This window comes from Lepisosteus platostomus, chromosome 2 (assembly GCF_059453375.1).
Source record: "Lepisosteus platostomus isolate fLepPlt1 chromosome 2, fLepPlt1.hap1, whole genome shotgun sequence".
Lineage (NCBI taxonomy): Eukaryota > Metazoa > Chordata > Actinopteri > Semionotiformes > Lepisosteidae > Lepisosteus > Lepisosteus platostomus.
The window spans coordinates 34,947,635-34,969,519 of NC_142612.1; the positions used below are offsets into that span (position 1 = coordinate 34,947,635).

Sequence of the window (21,885 nt, forward strand, 5' to 3'; positions counted from 1 at the left end):
TGTCGCATCATCCAGGTGGATGCTGCACATTGGTGGTTGTGGAGGGGAGACCCCATTACCTTTAAAGCGCTTTGAGTGGAGTGTCCAGAAAAGCGCTATATAAGTGTAAGCAATTATTATTATTAAAAGTCAGGCTTTTCAATTTCACAAAGCATAATCAAATTATATCCCATTAAGCTGGTTAGGAATAGAGGAAGTGTTGTTATAAAAATAGCAAAAACATCCTCTATTCCTAACCTCTGTAGCGGTGAGGCTTATTAATAAGGCAGAATTAAGTGTTTCTGAGCTTCCCAAATGAGGCCCCATTTCTCTGTTCATCTCTGTGGTGCAGCCACAGAGAAACCATTCATGCAAGATGTTTTCTTTTGATAAGGACAGCTCCCAAAGGGGGATGCACTTAGCTAAGCCTGGCTATCATGATCAATGGTCACCCATTGGCGCCTATCTGTCTAGGGAGTGCCAGTTGGACATCTGGACTGCATTACTAAGTGTCAGGACTAAGTGACTCATATCTCACCTTGATCAACCAATCAGGGACTGGTAGGGCCGAGTAACCCACGTGGGACTCTGATGCCCATGGAACTTTCAGCCAATCAATGAGCTGAAGTTCCTCCAGGTAAAACAGGCAACACAGAGAGCCTGGGAGATTCAGATTCAGATTCAACAAGATTCAACAAGATTCAGAAGGGATTCTGGAGAGGATTCTGTGGACTGTTCTAAAGGGAATTCAAAGGAGAATTCCAGGGCAGGACGGCCCAGGAGCAGAAGGCTCCCAAGGGCAGGACATCCTCGCAGCGCGCCTCCTGACCATCCTGAGACTCAGCTCGGACAACCACGGAACGGCCAGTGTGTCCGAGTGCCAGAACTTTCCTTTGTTCTAAGAGTCTAGAGTGGAGGTTGCCAGAGAGTAACCAGCAGCAGGCCTCGTGAACAGGTCGGAACTGTGGACAGCTGAATCACTATTCAGAACTAGCTCTTCATTAGGAACGAACCGGTCCTCTTCCTGACTTGCTGGGACCCACAGTCATCTTTTCTCCTGTGCACAAACTTTGCTAGTTAAAGCCAACACTAACTAGCCGGTCAGTGAGCATCAGCAGCGCACCGTCGCAAGCCGCACAGCACAGCCTGGCACCGAGCCAGAGAGCGCGGATTGGACAGCAACAGCCTGCAACTGTTTCTTTGTGCCCGCAGGAGATCTGAATCCCCAAAGATTGGATGAGTATTCAACTTCAATGCATTACAGCTCAAGAATTCAATTGTTATCCCAACCAGTTGATATCAATTTAATTCCTAAGAGTTATGTACTTGTTTCGAGTATCTAATGTAGAAGTTATAACCAAGTTCATTTATGAAACGGTCTAAATGAATGATATACTGAACGTATGTCCTCTTGATATGTGTAACTCTTTGTAACTGACTGAATATATACCTTTTGTATTCTGATAACCCTCTCGATAAGATCTGTTAGGTTTAATGCATATTCTATGTATTAATAAATGTATCCTCGTGTATTAGTACCTGTGTGTGCGCGTTGTTTGAGTTATGTCACATGGTTGGATTCTAAAGCCATCAAAAGAATCAACTTTGTGATTTACTGCTACAATTAATAATTGTCTCAGTAAATGCCCAAACCCTACAGAACTGGTGCCTTCAGAGAGCCACTAACATTACATATTTGGCGTCCCTGAAACGGCTATGAATCACTACACCTCCTTGTGCACATTAGTTCAAATTTAGCCTGACTGGATAAAAGTTTGTCTCAAAGATCAATCAGCCCCCTGTAAAACATGCAGTCACCTTTCTTTCCAGTCGACAATCAAAGCAACTGTCAGGAGAAATTTATGCTGAAAATGTTAGGAGATTTCTCATTGGCCTTTACCATTCATTGCTTCCTAATATTCCCCACCTATGAATTGGCTTTGAGCACAAGCAGCACGAGCTGATTGAAGGTTTTACTCCTGAGTTGAAGTTTTTCCTTTTAGGAATGTCAGTAATCTTCCAAATAATATTTTTTCTTTTTGTTTCCCATCATGCATTTTATATTAGTAGTAGTAGTACCGAAAGCTTTTATAGTTCACTGAGAATTTGTCATTTTAATGATACCACAAGATACCATCAGCACATAGGATATAATTTACATTCGCAATCTTTTAAGATCAATTATATCATGCCTGAATTTGATTGAAGTACAGTTATATTATTAGTTATGTTGCCATGCAAGATAGATTGATCATTCTCAATCCTGGTCCTGAGGGATCCCTGTTTCTATGGGTTGTTCCATCTGTTTCCTTAATCACCATTGCTAATTGGGATCTACTTTATCTGCTTGATTTGTTTATGTAGAATGCACAGAGCCCTTGGTTACAAAATACATTATGCTCAACATGTGCATTGTTGCCAGCAAATTCATCATACAGAATTTTAGTCTATATGAATTTCCAGTAAATTCATCATACAGAATTATCTGTATTTAAGAATATGCTAATTTACTTATGAGTAAAGGGTTCTTCATGGGTGACCAGTTTATGATGAACCGTCACACGTGGAATTGACAATATATTATTAAATCTAATATAAATCTAATATTCTCCAAACGGGTGAATAGTTTACATTCTATGGGTGATGTGGCCTTCTGCTATGGCCCAAAGCTCTGAAAGTCTATCCTTCTATCCTGAGTCTATTTCCAGACTCAAGATCTTCTTCAGAAAAGCTTCTATTTAATGGTGTTTGGTGTTTGGTAGGTTTACTGAATTATATTCAATTCAATTCAATTTATTTGTATATAGCACCTTTCACAACAAGGTTGCCCAAAGCCGCTTAACAATGCAGGTGACCATACATGTTGTGAATACAGAACAGAAAAGACCAGAAGACAATGGAGGAGAGGAACCAAAAACTCCTTATTAAGGAGAAAAAAACCTCTAGGGGTCCAAGGTCAACTGGTTGCTCAACCCCTTTGGGCATGCTAACATACAATTAAAAAAAAGGAAATAAATAAATGAGGGTATTAATCCATCTATCCATCATGTCTTCTGCGTGGTAGTACATGCATATATGTGTAGACCAGTAAATTCCTAATAAACGGTAGCTATATCCACAATGTCCCTCTTGGATCTATGGCAGTGATGCAGCATCCAACTCAGATGGTGCCCAGCCCAGGTGCCATCCGGAGATGTGGGGAGAAGAATAGGATAGTTTGCTCAGAACAGATGTCTCTACCTGGTGGGCCAACACAGAGACACACAATGGCATATACAGCAGCACCAGCAGCCATGGTTGCAGCAGGCTATAATGTGTAGCAGCAAGGCTTATTAAAAATACAGGAATTAAGTGTGCTGCTCCCTTGCCAGTCCCTTTCTCCCTCATCTCAGTGGTGCTGGACACAGAGAGAGAGGCCATTCCATTTTGTTCAGATTTAAGGTGTTTTTCTAGCTGATAGAGTTTCCTGATAAGGAACAACTCCCAATGCTGAGATTCTCCAGCCACCCTAATAAGTGGTTATCTCTGGAGCCCTACTGTCTGGGAGATTCCTTGGGAGAGTCTCATCCCAGGTTGTTTACAACCTTAATGTCAGAGAGCATTGTTACTCATCCTCCACCTCGATCAGCCAATCAGGAACTGGTAGGGCAGGGTAACACCATGTGGGTCTCAAATGCCCGCGGAACTTTCAACCAATGAACAACCGTAGTTCTTCCAGATAAAAGAGGCAGCACAGAGCCCAGAAGGGACCCCTCCAGGACATTCTCAGACTCGGCTCGGACAATCCCATGACAGCCAGTGTGTCTGAGTGTCAGAACTTTACTTTGTTCTAAGAGTCGAAACCGTAGGTCGCCAGCGTGTAACCAAAGGATCCACCCGAGGTTAGAGCAGAAAGCCTCGTGAACCGCTGGTACCCCACCGCAAACGCATAATTGTATGCCTTTGGAGTTGTTTCCTTATCAGGAAACTCTATCAGCTAGAAAAACACCTTAAATCTGAACAAAATGGAATGGCCTCTCTGTGTCCAGCACCACTGAGATGAGGGAGAGAGGGACTGGCAAGGGAGTAGCAAACTTAATTCCTGTATTATTAATAAGCCTTGCCACTACACAGCGTATGAATGAAAGTTAATATTATGTTTTTGTATTATCCTACTTAGCAGCAGCATGTAGAGAGAGAACAATATTGATCCCAGCACTGATCCCTGTGGTACCCCAAATTGAACTGGTGACATTGACGAAGCAGTACAATTATTAGATATTTGAACATCATGAAAATGATTAGTTAAATATGAAGTAAACCACTTAAGGACGATTCCACATAAGCCAACCTCAAACTCAACTGTGTCAAAGGCAGCAGTAAGATTTAGAAGCACAAGCACTGTTGCATTCCCCGCGTCAGTAGCTAACAGAATATCCTTTACGACTTTTGTTAATGCAATTTCAGTGCTGTGGCCTGGGTGGAAACCAGACTGAAATTTCTCAGTTATTATTTGATTATTTGAGTACAGATACGATTGAAGTTGGGCCACAACTATTCTCTCAAGAATTTTAGATAGAAATGGGACATTTGAGACAGGCCTGTAGTTGTCAAGAACTTGTGTATCCAAATTTGGCTTCTTAAGGAGTGGTCTAACAACTGCTACCTTAAATTGATCAGGTACAACGCCTGATGCAAGGGACGTGTTCATTATACTAAATATAGGTCCTGCCAGGACCTAGAATTTGAGGGAATTATAAAAGATTAAAAGATTCGAGGGAATCTTTGACTAGTTGAGTGGGGATGGGATCTAGCGGACAGGTAGGTGACTTTGTCTTTATAATTAATTTCTTGAGTTCTTGTTCATTAACTTATTGAAAAACACTAAAGAGGTGCACATATTGTTTCTGTACCAGACTTCTTTGCGGCTTATTTGATTGTGTTTGAAGTCTAATGGTATTAATTCTATTGTTAAAGAAGTTAATGAAATCGTCACTACTAAAGTTAGATGGATCTTTAAAATCTGTCTTATTTGGAAGATGAGCTATTGTCATAAATAGGTAGCGATAGTTATTTTTATTGCTTTCTATAAGTTCACAGTAGTAAGCTGAACGAGCTCTATATAGGGCTTTCTTATATTGCTGTAGGCTATCAGTCTATGCCAACTTGAATACTTGTAGACCAGTAGACCTCCATTTGTGCTCTAGTTTGTGGCACTCCTATTTAAGTGATCGTGTGTGATCATTATACCATGGAAAGTGTCTAGTGGCTTAGACTACTTTAGTCTTTAACGGGGCAATTTCATCAAGGGCCTGTCTGACCACTGTATTATAGTTATGTGTGATTTCGTCAACATTATTACTGGAGATGAAGTTAGCATTGTTCATCGTGTTCATAAAATTTAATGAAGTACCCCCGTTGGTGTGTCGTGTTGTAATAGTCTTCTCCTTGGCAGCTATCAATGGCAGTCGAATCTTAAAAGTAATTATAGAGTGGTCAGAGTTATTGATGGGATGGACTAGTACATGATGAATATCAGCTCTGAGTGATAATTAAGTCTAGTGTATGATAGTTGTAGAAACCAAGAAATTTGAGCCTGAAGTGTTTGTTCGTCCAGCCAAGCTTTATTGCATGCATACAAGGAAGTACAATAAGCACCATAATAGTTATAGTACCAATCGCAGTTCAAAGGGGATATGGTCCTACAGAACTTAAATATACGTTTCTCCCCCCTCCTCCTCCCCCCTCCTGTCTTTGATGTAACCAAAGGAAATAGAAACCTTCCTTTGCCATCAGGAGTTTAGTGTAAACATTTACCATTTGGGTAAACATTCACCATTTAGGGGTAAGTACAGGGGGGGGGGGACCACTGTGATCAAGCAGGCGTGATGATTACAGTTCAGCATGTAAAGTTAAATTATATAAAGCAGATAGAAAATATTATATTTATTATGTACAGATAGGTATTTATATTGCACAAATCTAATTCTGGCTTGGACCCAACACTCCTGACCTGGCTTGAATTTTAAACAGACACCTACTGTTGTATGTGACATCTCAGGAATAGCTGAATGGTGGGGATAACATCATCAGGAATAGCAACTAGGCCATAAGTGATATGATCACTCAGAAGCCCCCATTCATGGCGATAACTCTGACTATAAAAATCCTCTGTAATACTGTTGTAATCTGGGGCACTGTGGTAATTGCACCTTGTGTGTGTCTTCTTCAGTCCTTCAGTGTTCTATGGAAATGGCTATTTTCATGACAATTAAACTCATCTCAAACCTTCACTGGACTGCACTGTGACTCCTTGCATCCCTGCAATATATTTGAATTATTGATAGTGTCACAGATCATTTTAGTGTCCCCATCACTATACTGGGGCATTAGGACCCACACAGACTGCAGGGTGAGCAGCCCCTGCTGGTTCCACTAACACCATTTCCAGCACCAACCATAGCTTCCCAGGAAGTCTCCCATCCAGTTACTGTGCAGGCTCACACCTGCTAAACTTGAGTGGGTTGCCAGTTCTGAGTTCTGAGTTTCAGGGTGATATGGCTGCTGGTTACATTCTCATAGCTACAAGAAATTGTTTTTGCATGTTTTAACAGAAAATATGAGCTACTTTGTTTTTTGATGCAAATAAACAGGAAATTAATATTGTAGTGTGCTCTCTGAAGGCACCAGTTCTGTAGGGTTTGGGCATTTAGTGGGACAATTATTAATTGTAGCAGTAAATCACAAAAATGATTCTTTTGATGGCCTTAGAATCCAACCATGCGATATAACTCAAACAACGCACACACACAGGTACTAATACACGAGGATACATTTATTAATACATAGAATATACATGTAAACCTAACAGATCTTATCGAGAGGGTTATCAGAATACAAAAGGTATATATTCAGTCAGTTACGAAGTGTTACATATATCAAGAGGACATACGTTCGGTATATCATTCATTTAGACCGTTTCGTAAATGAACTTGGTTATAACTTCTACATTAGATACTCAAAACAAGTACATAACTCTTAGGAATTAAATTGATATCAACTGGTTGGGATAACAATTGAATTCTCGAGCAGTAATGCAGTGAAGTTGAATACTCATCCAATCTCTGGGGATTCAGATCTCCTGCGGGCACAAAGAAATAGTTGCAGGCTGTTGCTGTCCAATCCGCGCTCTCTGGCTTGGTGCCAGGCTGTGCTGTGCGGCTTGCGACGGTGCGCTGCTGATGCTCACTGGCCGGCTAGTTAGTGTTGGATTTAACTAGCAACGTTTATGCACAGGAGAAAAGATGACTGTGGGTCCCAGCAAGTCAGGAAGAGGACCGGTTCGTTCCTGATGAAGAGCTAGTTCTGAATAGTGATTCAGCTGTCCACAGTTCTGACCTGTTCACGAGGCTTGCTGCTGGTGCTAACCTCGGGTGGATCCTCTGGTTACTCTCTGGCAACCTCCGCTCTAGACTCTTAGAACAAAGGAAAGTTCTGGCACTCGGACACACTGGCCGTTCCGTGGTTATCCGGGCTGAGTCTCAGGATGGTCAGGAGGCGCGCTGCGAGAATGTCCTGCCCTTGGGAGCCTTCTGCTCCTGGGCAGTCCTGCCCTGGAATTCTCCTTTGAATTCCCTTTAGAAAAGTCCATAGAATTCTCTCAGGCCCTCTGTGTTGCCTGTTTTTACCTGGAGGAACTTCAGCTCGTTCATTGGCTGAAAGTTTCATGGGCATCAGAGTCCCACGTGGGTTACTCGGCCCTACCAGTCCCTGATTGGTTGATCAAGGTGAGATATGAGTCATTTACTCCTGACACTTACTGTAGGAATGCAGTCCAGATGTCCATCTGGCACTCCCTAGACAGATAGGCGCCAATGGATGACCATTGATCATGATAGCCAGGCTTAGCTAAGTGCATCCCCATTTGGGAGCTGTCCCTTATCAAAAGAAAACATCTTTAAATCAGCCTGCATGAATAGCTTCTCTGTGGCTGCACCACAGAGATGAAGATAGAGATGGGGCCTCATTTGGGAAAGCACCGCAACATTTAATTCTGTCTTATTAACAAGCATTACCGCTACAATATGAACATTGTTTTATTCTTATGTTATACAATTTCTAATGCAAATAAATATCATTAAGTCTGTACAGTACACAAATAATTTTATTCATTTATTTTTTCTCTCCTGTCTTTGGCATTTGCCCATTCTGTGTAAACCTTATCCAGACTAATGAGCCCTCCATTCAGCTGAAAGCTTTGAATTCTCATCAGCATATTCAAATGACACTCTTCTAAGCAGTTTCTTAATTTGTTTTTGAGTGAATTCATTAAGCTGAAACCCCATTCACAGTCAACACTAGATGCTAGAAAAGTTCCCCTAATATCTATCAGCTTTGCAAGGTCACAAAACTGTTCATTTTGAAGTGCAAATGTCACCATACCAGCAAAGTTTGTAAGTAGTTTGCATTTAATTTTTTCACACACAGCAAATTTAAAAATAAATAAAGTAATTGTACTGTTTAACTTGAGCAGTATTTTCAGCTAAAAAGTCTGGGTATTTTGAGCATAAAGCATTAACTTGCTCAGTGCCATAGGTGAAGTCACACTCAGCTATTGCTGAACAATCAAAAGCTGTCCATTCTTGTACTTCATTAAATGAGGTTTTTCCTCCCCCCGGTGCTGTGCAGCTCACTTATTTGTATGGGCATCAGGAGCCGCCCATGAAGGCGGAGGTACTGTCACACCCTCTGCAACCAGTGGGCGCTGCAACTCTGTACTGTCCCTAGTTTCCTCTGCGTTGCTGTCCTTCCAGTGTCTCTCTCTCTGGAGCTATGTATTTCCAGGTCACTCATTCCCCTTCGCTCAGCATTGACATTCGGATGTCCTGAGACCCGCCTAGCACCAGGTCGCCCCACGTCTGCTGCCTGAGGGCATTGGTTTCTATACGACTCCTGAACACAGTCGAAAAGCTATTTAATCTCCTCTTGGTTTGAATGTTTTCGTTCTTGTTAATCTATCTCACAAGTATAAAACTCATGGCCCGCAGGCCGAATTCGACCCACAATTTGTTTTAATCCGGCCCTTGCAAGACTTTTCCTGGTCTATTGTATTGCGACAGCAGGAACTCCAGTTCCCATTAGCCCTTGGCTGCAATCGCATCAAGCAACAACTGAGTATTAACATCCTCCCCTCCCCTCTGGAGTAAAACTAATTAGACTGGCTATGTTTACACAAATATCACTGTGAATCTAGTAGTAGAAAAAGCGCTAGTAACATTTAACCATGGTGATTGCTAGCGAGAAAGAAAATGTCAAAGAAAAGAAAAGAAAAGTGGACAGAGAGGGTAGAGTTTTTCAAGAAGGGTCATAGAGAGAAAGCCTGTTCGTTGAAAGGTCGTAGAGAGAAAACCTGTTTGTTGAACACAAAGGAAAATCATTGTGTCTAATATTCCAAGAGACCGTGGCCGTTATGAAAGAGTTAAACATAAGGCGCCATTACCAGACAAAGCCTGGAGAAAAATATGATGACATAAGTACTGCAGAAAAGGAAAGAAAAATATCTGAGCTATAAAGGGAACTTGATTTCCAGCAGAGTATGTTTACAAAGGACAAATCCCAAATGAAGCAGCAGTGAAGGCAAGTTTCATCATGGCTGAAGAAATAGCTTAAATCAGGGAGACCATTCTGTGAGGGCGATTTTCTAAAGCGGTGCCTGCTAAAAGTCAGTGATATAGTGTGTCCAGAGACAGGGTCTGCTTTTGTAAACATCAGTCTCACTAGAAATACAATGGCTACTTGAGTGGACGAGATTGCTAACAATCTACAAGAGCAGCTTTCAGAGAAAGTGACCAAATTTATTGCATATTCACTTGCCTTTCAGGATTTTATGCTAATATTAGACTTTCTTGCATCAAAAAAAAGAGCTCAGGTTTCTGGCTTGACAAAGCAACGGTAGTTCAGGTGGGTAGCTTCGTCAGCATGTGTAGGCTGCAAAGGAACAATAGGTTTATTCCATGCTGAAAAGAGAATAAAGAAAACACAACGTTTCAGCCGTGGAATCTTCTTCAGGTGTGAAATTCTAAACCATATTCTTAAATAGAGGAATACTGAAACAATATTTTGTTTTTATAGGCTACATTCACTTGCATATGTGGAAAAATGTATGATAAAACTCTATTCAGTATTTATCTCTGCATGTGTGACCTGCGACATGATTAAATGTTTTTAGTTTGGCCCCCCTTAAAAAAGAGTTTGACACCCCTGACCTATCTGTACTTTCACGCAGGATGCGCAGCAGCCCTGTATCTGGTAGTGAAGGATTTTGGTGTCTTGAGTTTTTGTACACCGTCGACGTGATTTGTTTGTGAGATGATGCTTTAAAGTTTCCAAACATCGTCCCACCTCTTTTCACTAGCAAATTCTCCTGCAACTTTCGCATCACAACAATACAAACATATAACACCATTTTTTTAAGCAAACAAATATTTCTCGCAATGGAACATGTATCAAATTACGACTTTTCAGAGTAGCAGTTTCTACCATTTCGTCAAGCCATTCCACCTTAAATAAACTTGCAGTTCTTTTGCGCTTAATGCTCTTCTCCTCTTTCGACATAGTAAATCAATATTTTTATATGATAAAATAAACTTATGTGAGTAATAAAAAATTGAAAACAATTAGTCCACGTTTCTATGATATCAACATACAATGATGCACACTGTGCAAACCGGAAAAGGCTGTTTGTTGTTAAGGTTAAAGATCCAAAAGACAGGGACAGCGATTCAACGAGCCCAGCCATAGAGACACCCGACACCCGAAGAAGGCTCCACGGACTAAACTTTGTGTTTTCTTTCTTCTTTTTTCAGCATGGAATAAACCTATTACTTGTTCCTATAGGGACTGAGTGTCGAGCGAGTATGAGCAATGAGGTACGGGACTACGAAAGCAAAGATATCAATTATCATGTTGCAATAATAATGTACACAGCCAAGTTGGGCCTCTTGCAGCTAGTCTCATGTGGTCAATTTTGCATTTTTCAACTGACGACCATTTTTATTTGTATTACTTTTTTGGTGCGCAGTTCAGTTTCCTGTGTGCACGTGCACAGTTTATAGGGAACATAGGGGGCGGGGTCTGTCTCTATGTTAATCAGATATCACGAAAAAGGAAAAGAAAATAGACCCTGTGCAGGGCTAAAAAAGGGAAGCCACAAACAATGGCCAGAAGTCCAAGACACTAAGCAAGTATCCAAAATCCAGAAAACGAGCAATAAGTCAAAAAAGCAGAAGAAGCTAGACAACAAATCCAAATCTGAAAGGCGAGAGCGATAACCAAGAAACAGGCAAAAGTCAGTAAACAATCCACGAGAGTAACTAGACGCACCACAGGAGCTCAGGGAGACTAACCACAATAGTGAGCAAGGAAGAGGGGAAAGAGAACTACAATAGTGATGGCAGAGAAAAGTGATAGGAAAGCTGGTGCGCGTGGGTGTGTGAGTGTGAGTGGAATGTGTACGTGTAGGAATATGAGTGCGTGTGAAATGCGTTACATCAGAGGTTGTGTAAAACTAGTAGTGTGAGAGCAGTTCTGTATATCATATTTAGAGCCTTTGGCTGTCTCTCTCTACCCATGATATTTAGCACTTGAATTCCCTCAACTTTTTTTGTGGTAGTGTTTATACATCCTCACACCAGTGTCATTAATAAATTGGATTCTGTCTCTGCTTATACCCCTAAGTTTTATTTAGGTGATTTTAATCTTTGCTCTTTGGAAAGTGTTTTCAACTGTGATACACACCATAAACAAATTCGTGACAGGTGCTACAGCTGTCTCCCATGAGAATAAAGGTCATTCTCTCTGCCTGGCCTGGGTGCTGCTGACAATAATATCATCCTGCTTGCTCCTGCCTAAAAGCCAGGGGTCAAGCACACAGAGGCAGTTGTGAAAACTGTTAAAGAATTGTCAGAGGCAAGCACTGACACCATGAAAGGCTGCCTTGACTGCACCAATTGGGACGTTCTTATTGCACCATGCTCTGATCTCAATGGACAAGTTGACATGATTTTGTCACACTTTATATTCTATGTTGATAAAAAAAATCCCCTCTATTCAAAAAATAAGTCTTGGGTCACCAAAGAGCTTAAGAATATTCTAAATAAAAAGAAGAAGTTATACTACCCTGGATCACACACAAAAAAGAAAACAAGTAAATAAAGAACTTAAACATGCAATGTGGCAAGCAAAATGATTTATAAAAATAAAGTAGAGGAGACATTTAAGTAAGGCAATCTCCATACTGCCTGGCAGGAGATTAAAACAATGGCTGCAGTGAATATCAGTTAGGGCCACAAATTCATCTTAGTGGATGAATTTACCTGACAAGTTATATATGTTTTCTATTCATTTTGAAAATTATAATTCTTCCACTCAATTTAGTGATCTCCAACAGCTCCTTACTCCAGGAAAAATACTGCCAGTATCAACATGTATGGTTGAAAACCATTAAAAATAAGGCAGGTCAACAAGGCAGCAGGTCCAGATGGAATACGTGGCAGAACACTAAAGTATTGTGCTAAAGAACTTAGTAGAGTTGTTCAAAACCTATTCCAGCTCTCTTTAGACAATGGCACTGTTCCGGTTGTTTTGAAGCACTCTACAGTTGTAACTGTTCCTGAAAAGAATAGACCTAAAGCCTTCAATGACTAGGGGCCAATATCTCTGACAGTGTTGAAGACTCTTGAAAAAATAATCAAGTCATTTACTGTGGCTGCAATTGAGTCAGATCTTGGCCCCTTCTTGTTTGCCTACCATTCTGGAAGAGAAGTAGACGATGCTAAAATTGTTCTTATAGATGTTCTTTATAAACATTTAGAACCGAAAAAACTTCTTCAGCTAGACATCTCTTTACAAAATTTTCATCAGCCTTTAATACAACGCAGTCACACATTTTGGTGGAAAAACTTATTACACATTTTAAATTAGATAATCTGATTCATAGAACAAAAAATTTATTTATTAATAGGCCAGCATCCGAGATTGTTTGTACTTCTATTGGTTCACCACAATCTATTGGTTCTTTTCATCTTACAGTACATACTGATGACTGACAGAAACTATGAAAATCATTTTTAAGTTTGATGATGATAGTGTATTATTCTGGAAGAATTTGTCAACTGGTGTGATACTGCTTACCTTGAGATATACAGTATGTGCCACAAAACAAAGAAATTATTGTTGAAAAACAAAGCAAAATAATTCATGATACTGATACAGTTCGCAGTTACAAATATCTAGGTTTGAGGATAAACTTATATTCACCAAGAACACTGATGTCATTATGAAGAAATCCCAGCAGCGCTTATGTGGTCTGAGAAAACTGAGTTCTTTTGGAGTCCAAAAAAGAATTCTATCAACATTTTATAGCTCTTTTATGAAATGTACTGTAACGCAACGGGGGCTCGGGCGGGCGCCCTTGCCGCATCTGGTCGGCCCCTGCACCCTCCGGGGCTCGAACCCGGGACTTCCGCGTCTCTCTGCAGCGACCTAGCCCCGTGAGCCAAAGAGAGATCTCTCCACAGCCCAGTAGCTGTGGTCCTGCTATCACAGGGAAGGGCGGTGACGTCACCCGCTCTGGTACGCCGGCTCTTACACACAGTGCTTGTCGGCCGTAAGCGTTGCACTCTCCCCCGCTTAAATCGCCGTCCCCGGCGAAGGGCTATCCCGCCCCGCTTCTGACACCAATGTAACGCAACGGGGGCTCAGGCGGGCGCCCGTGCCGCATCTGGTCGGCCCCTGCACCCTCCGGGGCTCGAACCCGGGACTTCCGCGTCTCTCTGCAGCGACCTAGCCCCGTGAGCCAAAGAGAGATCTCTCTTTAGCTCACGGGGCTAGGTCACTGCAGAGAGACGCGGAAGTCCCGGGTTCGAGCCTCCAGTCGGGATGGGGCCGACCAGATGCGGCAAGGGCGCCCGCCTGAGCCCCCGTTGCGTTACAGTACTTTATTGAACTTATTTAAGACTATTATCTTATGGTTCACTTCCCTCAGTCAGAAGGACAAAAATCATCTTCAAAATGTTGAAATAAAATGATTGGTGAGCCTTTAAGACCCCTAACAGCTTTATCCCCAGCAGATCCTGAGGAAGGCCTATGCCATCACTGAAAACCCATCTCATGTCCTTCATCACTCTTTTGAACTTTTTCCTTCAGGAAGATGTTTTCACTGTCCATAGTGCAAGACAAAAAGGAAATGTAGCTCTTTTGAGATACCATCAGGATTGCAAACAATGAATGTAAACATGTTATCAATATGATGATTATTGGCTAGAGCCCCCTCTACATATGTGGATGTCCTTTAATACTTAACTATTACACACTGTTACTTTTTTATGGTCCATTTGCTGTTTTTTATGCATCTATATTTTTCTTCTTAGTAATGTTGTTCTATTTGTTTTGTGTTGCATGTTGCACTGCTTGTTGCTTAAATTGCCCCCTCAGGATGAATAGTGTATTTTGAATCTAAATGAATTTCCTCCGGGTGTTCCAGTTTCTGGACATACTGAATTTTTTTCTATCAAAATTAACTTTATTTAAAAGAAAAACATCTCTATATAATAATTATAATTATAACAATTTCTTACACTTATATAGCACTTTTTCTGGACACTCCACTCAAAGCGCTTTACAGGTAATGGGGACTCCCCTCCACCACCACCAATGTGCAGCATCCACCTGGATGATGCGACGGCAGCCAAAGTGCGCCAGAACGCTCACCACACATCAGCTATTAGTGGGGAGGAGAACAGAGTGATGAAGCCAATTCATAGATGAAGATTATTAGAATTATTAGTTAAGGTCAATGGGAAATTTGGCGTGGTTACACCCCTACTCTTTTCAAAGAATGCCCTGGGATATTTAATGACCACAGAGTGTCAGGATCTCGGTTTTACATCTCATCCAAAGGATGGTGCCTTTTTACAGTATAATGTTCCCATCAATATACTGGGGCATTAGGACCCACACAGAACACCTGTTGGCCACACTTACACCACTTCCAGCAGCAACCTTTAGTTTTTCCCAGGCGGTCTCTCATCCAGGGACTGATTGGGCTCACACTTGCTTAACTTCAGTGGGTCACCAGCTGTGAGTTGTAGGGTGACATGGTTGCTGGCATTTCAATATAAACTTTCATGGGATTAAAGGTAGGATTATATGTGGAATGACAACATTAATTAGGAATTGAATATATATTTGGCTGGAACTGGGTAAATTTATCTTAGCCGGAATTACAAATGAAGAAACTGAAATTGAATCTGGTATTGATTTGAATAGGGAACTGATCTGGAACTGAAATAGTGGGATTAATCCAGACTCTACAGGAGACATATTAGCTCAAATTGTAGTCATATGCAAAGGACAAACTGGTATTGTTACATTAAAATAACTTTAAAGCTCCACTAAGACATAAGCACCTGGTCTGACACACTACACCTGTGTATTTTCATTGGCAGTTCACAATATTTACTTGTGCATTACATTTTGGAGATATTTAATTGATCTCTATTTTTTAAAATTTCTGCTTTGTTGTCTTTGAAGATTTGAAGCCTCACAGAAATACAGCCCAGCAAAGAGTGATGGATTACAATAGGAACCAATGTTTTTCGGTAGCGTCTGTTTCCTGCGAAGAGGTTGTGAAATCGGACCGGAAGTTCCGGGGGTACCGCTATCTCTATTCGCTGCGAAGGATGGAGCTTTAGCGGACAAAGCACACTAGCAATTCAAATGGTATTAAATATTCGTTTCAAAGTGATTTAAAAAAAAACGATACGTTGTGGTCGAGTTATAAAATTAAAATAATTTATTTCAAAACGTTTTAAGCTTCAAAGCAACGGCATATCGGAAATCAGGTAGATATATTTGTACACATTTTAATGATTTTCATAACACTATGCTTTGACAGCTATTTGTGATTTGAAAATTCTTCTTCTACTATATGTAACTGACTAATGTTAATGAATTGTGCAAAAATTGAAACTTGTTATTTTGGTTGAATATATTTAGGTTTCAAAAAAATGAAAATATAGTTAGTTTTATGTCCACAGTATCTTTGAATGACTTTGGATCATGCTTATGTGTGTTGTGGCAATCAATCTGGTTTGGCTTTGCACGATAACCCTATGCGTAGATCCACTGTGTATTTGCGTGCTATCCTGATGAACACTGTTCTTGGTAACCGTATTGCGTTATTTGCTCTGTCTCACTGACTTGTGAGTTCTTTGACCTTTGCTAAATGATAACATAATTTACTGGGTACCTACTAAGGTGGATAAGTTGTGAACCGATTTCGTCTGATTCATTGCTACAAGGACAGTGTACTCAGCATTAAACAGTGTTTCACTATAAACGTTATGGGTGACGTCGCAACTTAAACTGTGCTTTTATTTGAAAGGGGCAATAGGTCATTCACCAGGCAATTTGCTGGTTTTCAAGTCGAATAAAATTGGCAAATTTAGGCGTAATAATAATCCCTCTGTCCCTAATTAAATTAAATTAAATTAAGATGGCCAATATTTAAAACTCATTGCAGTGATCAGATTTGGGATTTGTCTGTTTTCAGGTGAGAAAAATATTCTGTTTTGAAGATGTGGCAACAGGCAAAGTGAGGGCAATTAATAAATGTTTTACTTTGCTGACGTTTTCAATTTTGCTTTTAGTTTACCTTTGAAATAATTGTCTAAAATACATTCAACATCTTACATTCTTTTTTTGAAAATGGTTGAGTGTCAGTGGTCAAGTTTCAGTCCAGGGCATTTTCTGTTAAAAGCTGGAAGAAAAAGAGTTCTCCATGTCACATTGTTATGCTACCAATTTATGGAAGAATCCCCTCTTTTCTACGTGTCACAAAAGCAATGTAAATCAATTGTGAATATTTATTTATTCATTCAGTGATTTTGAGGAGGTTTTATTATTTTTTCTAAAACTTTGAATAAATGCAATAACCTAAGGGAGATCGTAATGGAAAGTCCCCCCCCCCCATAACTGTATGTATCTCTGGTTAGTGCTCACGGTTGACACAAACTCCCTGCAGTCTGCAAATATGATTGGGAATGGTCTGCAGGTTCCTTGGCTGTATTGGATGCTGTTGATATCCACTCCCCATCAGGACACTATGGTGTCACTCAGATGTGTGGCGGGTACTTGAGCCATGCTGCTGGCACTCATTGCAGTCTTTGACATGAAGTATGAAAACAAATGTCATGCAACTTATTTTAGGCTTGTGCAGGGGTCAGTGAATTGAACTAAGCCAACTTATGTTTATTTATAGAGAAAAATAAACTCACATTTTACTCTTAAAAAGCAGAATCTGATGCTTGTTCATGTATACCTTGGACTTATTTTATTAAATATAAAAGTATTAATTGCATTTCAGCTATCTTGTTTGATTGGATTTTGTGTGCTTTCTCATATTCTGAAATGGTTTTGGATGATTTCCAAATATTTGCGTTTTATCTGGAGTGTTTAAGACTGGTTTGCAACAGCACAGTGCAAAATACCAGTGTGCAGTCTTAGGCTGCAATGCGTGGCAGTCCCTGAAGAAACAACAAATGCATTAAAACTTGTTCAGTCCAAAGTCCATCCAAATTTTGTTTCAGCTTACTCTTACTCTTAGAATTGTCCAAAGGGACCCTCAGGAAATCCTATAGACATAAAAAAAGAATTTGGGTTGTATCTGTCAAAGAAAAGTCTTCACTCAGGTTAGGTGTGGTCAAGCAGAGTCCCTTTATTCATGCGCATGGGGAGGATATAATCATGCAGACCTGAGAGCAGCCTCTCATACAGATCTGTAAGTAACCTCTCCACCAAGATGATAAATGCAATGAGTTTTATACAGCAAATTCACACAGGAAAGCTCATTCTAAGTTTCCATATTAGGAGTTGTTTTTCTCTCTACAAACATTTCTTTGTAATTGACCATGTTCTTCTTAAGAAGCAGTTCTACCTTGCATATAGACAAAAGGAAGTATATAAATAAAAGGTGTGAAATTAGCTAGACATTCTGCAGTTGTACCATTAATATCAAAAAGTCAAATAATATGCTTACAATTGTTCTTTCATATTGTTGCTAGGTAAAAAGCATTTTTCAAAGCCAACTAGTCACTATCTTATACACTTTAAAAAAGTTAAGTGCTAAAATTCTTCCTCATATCCATGTATTTTGTTCAAAAACTGAAACTGAAACTAATAATGAGCTGGCTGTTCATTATTATACCAAATACTTAGCTTTCAATGATTACTCACCTTAGAATAATTAGCCTACTTAAAAAACTCAGAGGAAACCAGTCAGCATAGCTTACATTACAGTATATCTGGCAGTTGCTAAAGATGTTGTGAAATAATTCACTTTGGTTTTCTGACCTTTGCCTTTTTGCCTCAATACATTAAGATTGCTGGGTTTCCTCTCATATTGTCAAATACCCAGTCTCATGGGGACATTGGAGCACTTTCAATAATTTCTAAGTTCTTTTTAAAATTATAAGCAGCAATATGCTTTGGATCATCTTGTTAGAAATGTACATAAAATTTATATTAAGGTGAACAAAAATGTAAACAAAATATTGGGCAACTACACAGCAGCTTATGCACATGACTGTAAGAAAATATTTTTCCTTTTTTCACTTCATTAAAGTAACATTGTTGCATTGCTGTGACTTTCAGCAATGTAGCTAGCAGTGTATTGCAAGGAAGGTATAATGAAGCATTTAATCACGAGCCAAGTGTGCAGATTTCATTTTTGAGGTCAGCATCCTATAATGTTTTCAGAACCAGTCCTGCAAGTATAATGTTTTGTTTGTTGGGATCTGTACTTATCAATATGTCATTAACAGTAGCTGTCAATGGTTTCAGTGCATCAAGGCCTGGTGAAATATTTTTGGGCTGTTATGAAATTCCTGTGGCAGAAATTAAATATACCTGTGTGTTTCCTGATATAGTGTTCTCCTTTAACAATAAAAGCACATTTCTCGTCATCTTTTTGTTGTAAAGAAAGACTCCAAATCCACCGTACATATCTGACACTGGGAACAGCTTACATCTGTCATTTCACTCAGTAAAGTAGCTGGATTAGTTAAAATAATGGGTCATAATAGCTGAATATGGGTCATTTAAGAAGTACATTGTTCAGATTTTGATAATCTATTGCATGACACCAAGATCCATCTGGCTTTCGCGCAGATCATGCTGGTGAATTAGTGGTGGAGTTACATCTGTGATTCTATTTATTGTAATATTTGCACTTATTGTAATATTTGCATTTTCTTTTACCACTTTTCTTGCCTCAGGGTTTATTTGGTTTTCTTAATGAAGGGAATTGGGTGTTCTATCTATTTATCAGTGGCCTCACTTCATTGTACTTTTCTATTAGCTCGCTTATGACTGCGAGGACATCACTATAATTTTATTTTCATATCTAGACCTAACTGTGATCCTTTTAACTTCCTTGACTTATATTTCATCAAGTTGTTCTGGACAGTGTACCATGAATGCATACGTTTCAGTAATATCCATGCCAAGAACAGTCGCATTGCTATTTTTTGGTAAATGCATTAGAACCTCCCTAGGCCTATGTGTATAAATCTGGTCATGCCGCTGTGATATTGGTGTTTTCTATTCGAGTAACTGTAATTTTCTCAATTGTGAGAGGTTAAAGGGAACATTTGTAAATTAACAAATCCCAAGTATCAAATAGCATTTCACGTAACTGGCCTCCAATGTCATCTTTTATACACTGAGTGCACATTTTTCAGCAAATGTTCCAAAGAATCCTTTATAAAGGGCCTGTTTATGTCTGTCACTCTTGACAGGCTACCAGTGAACCAGGCATGTGAATGTGCTTTATATTCATAACATGTTAGTATACAGCTGACTGTGTCTTGCCTTTCATTTTCAATCATTATAAAAAACGTATACTGCAGTTTTCTTAGAACTATGTGATGACTGTGTCCTTTGACTATGGAGGCCGGAGGATTTCAGACAGAGCTTCTGCTATGTTGATGGTAAGGGTTAACATATTGTAGATGTCAGTCTGAATCCGTAATTTGCTAATTCTTTGTCATGACCAGGACTGTAAAACTGACTCCCACATTTGTTATTTAACCTTTTCCTAAGTCATCACATATAGTAATGAATTGTCATCATCGCTATCGTTTGTTTCTGTTTCTTTAGCACAGGAACATTTCTGTTAATTTCATTTGTGCTCATCTTTAGTTGCAGAAACATAGGTACCTGTTTCTTTTCTGAATCCATGGATTTAAGAACATTCTTTCTTGGTCTGTGTTCCTGTTTTTAATGAGTCTCTTTTAATGTCTCCCTTTTCAACTTTTTTCTGCATTTCATGACTGTTGCTTATAATTGTAATTTCTACTTTTTTGCATTGATTTCTTTCCCATTTAGTATCGTCTTTAACAGAATATTCTGTGCAGCTATAACCTTATCTGTTTGCTCATTACATTACCCTCTAAAGGAGTTATTGCTCTTTCAGCAGCTAATACAACAAAAATATCAGCACTGTTGCTATTTGACATTTCTGCATTGGTTTTAAAACTTCCTGTATCTCTCCACCAGCTCAGAACATCATCTTTGTTAGTGCTCATAACTAGTCCAATTTTGTGATATTTAACTAATTGCTTTGCTACATTAAAACCCATTCTTCCCCTTTGTCCCTACACATTGTGTCTCTAATTCATATAGGAAAGTAATCTGGCTATTATATGGTTTATACAGTCCCAGATCTCAAAATGAGTATGTCAACCCATTCTAATTGGTGTAAGTATATGGGTGGTCCTGGTTCCCTTACAGTGCCTTGTAAAATTATTCACACCTTTGAATACTTTTCACTTCACGCATTTTGATGCTTTAAAGCTTATAGCCAGCAGCCATATCACCCTGCAATAACTGGCAACCCACTGAAGCTAAGCAGGTGTGAGCCTGGTCAGAACCTGGATGAGAGACCTCCTGGGAAAAACTAAGGTTGCTGCTGGAAGAGGTGTTAGTGGGGCCAGCAGGGGGCGCTCACCCTGCAGTCCATGTGGGTCCTAATGCCCCAGTATAGTGACGGGGACACTATACTGTAAGCAGGCGCTGTCCTGCGGATGAGATGTAAAACCAAGGTCCTGACTCTCTGTGGTCATTAAAAATCCCAGGGCTTTTCTCGAGAAGAGTAGAGGTGTAACCCCGGCGTCCAATGGGAAAATAACTTCAGCCCACCTTCAATCCCCCGGACACACCGAGAAAGCAATTTAAAGTCCTTAACTATCCAAGCGTTTCTCGAAAAGAGTAGGGGTGCAACCCCAGCGTCCTGGCCAAATTTCCCATTGGCCCTTACCAATCATGGCCCCCTAATAATCCCCCTCATTACTCTGCTCTCCTCCCCACTGATAGCTGATGTGTGGTGAGCGTTCGGGCGCACTATGGGTGCTGGTGGATGCTGCACATTGGTGGTGGTGGAGGGGAGTCCCCATTACCTGTAAAGCACTTTGAATGGAGTGTCCAGAAAAGCGCTATATAAGTGTAAGCAATTATTATTATTATTAATTAATTATATTCATGACACTTTAAAGTAGCAATAAATATTTATTATTCCCACAACCTGTTACACACATTTGAGCCACAAAACAAATTGAAAGAAGTAAATCGATAATTCATATGAAAGAACAATGGAAAAATCAAGATTGCATAAGTTTGCTATGGCAAACCTAATTTAAGATTACTTTAGCTTCACAATGAGTTCAGTAGCCTCTGTGTGTTATAAACAGTGTTTTGTATGCTTTTAGAGTAAATATACTCTGTAAAGTCTCCTTTTCAGTAGAGAATTTCAAGCAATGGTTCAACAGTGAATTCCAAAGGGTTAAAAATCCAGGATGAATTTGTAGGTAT

The 21,885-nt window shown here is 39.9% G+C and overlaps 1 protein-coding gene across 11 annotated transcripts in view; it reads left to right on the top strand.

Annotated features, from left to right (window-relative positions):
- Nucleotides 1-15,644: 15,644 nt before the first annotated feature.
- The window catches only part of agpat3 (1-acylglycerol-3-phosphate O-acyltransferase 3), a 107,040-nt gene continuing 100,799 nt past the window's right edge, over nucleotides 15,645-21,885 (top strand). For 10 of the 11 annotated variants that reach the window (XM_088607250.1, XM_088607207.1, XM_088607233.1 and 7 more), the window contains exon 1: nucleotides 15,655-15,860. The gene's annotated coding sequence lies outside the window, so the exon portion shown is untranslated. Of the gene's footprint in view, nucleotides 15,861-21,885 lie in introns of all 11 variants that reach the window. The other variant, XM_088607298.1, reaches the window with a different exon arrangement.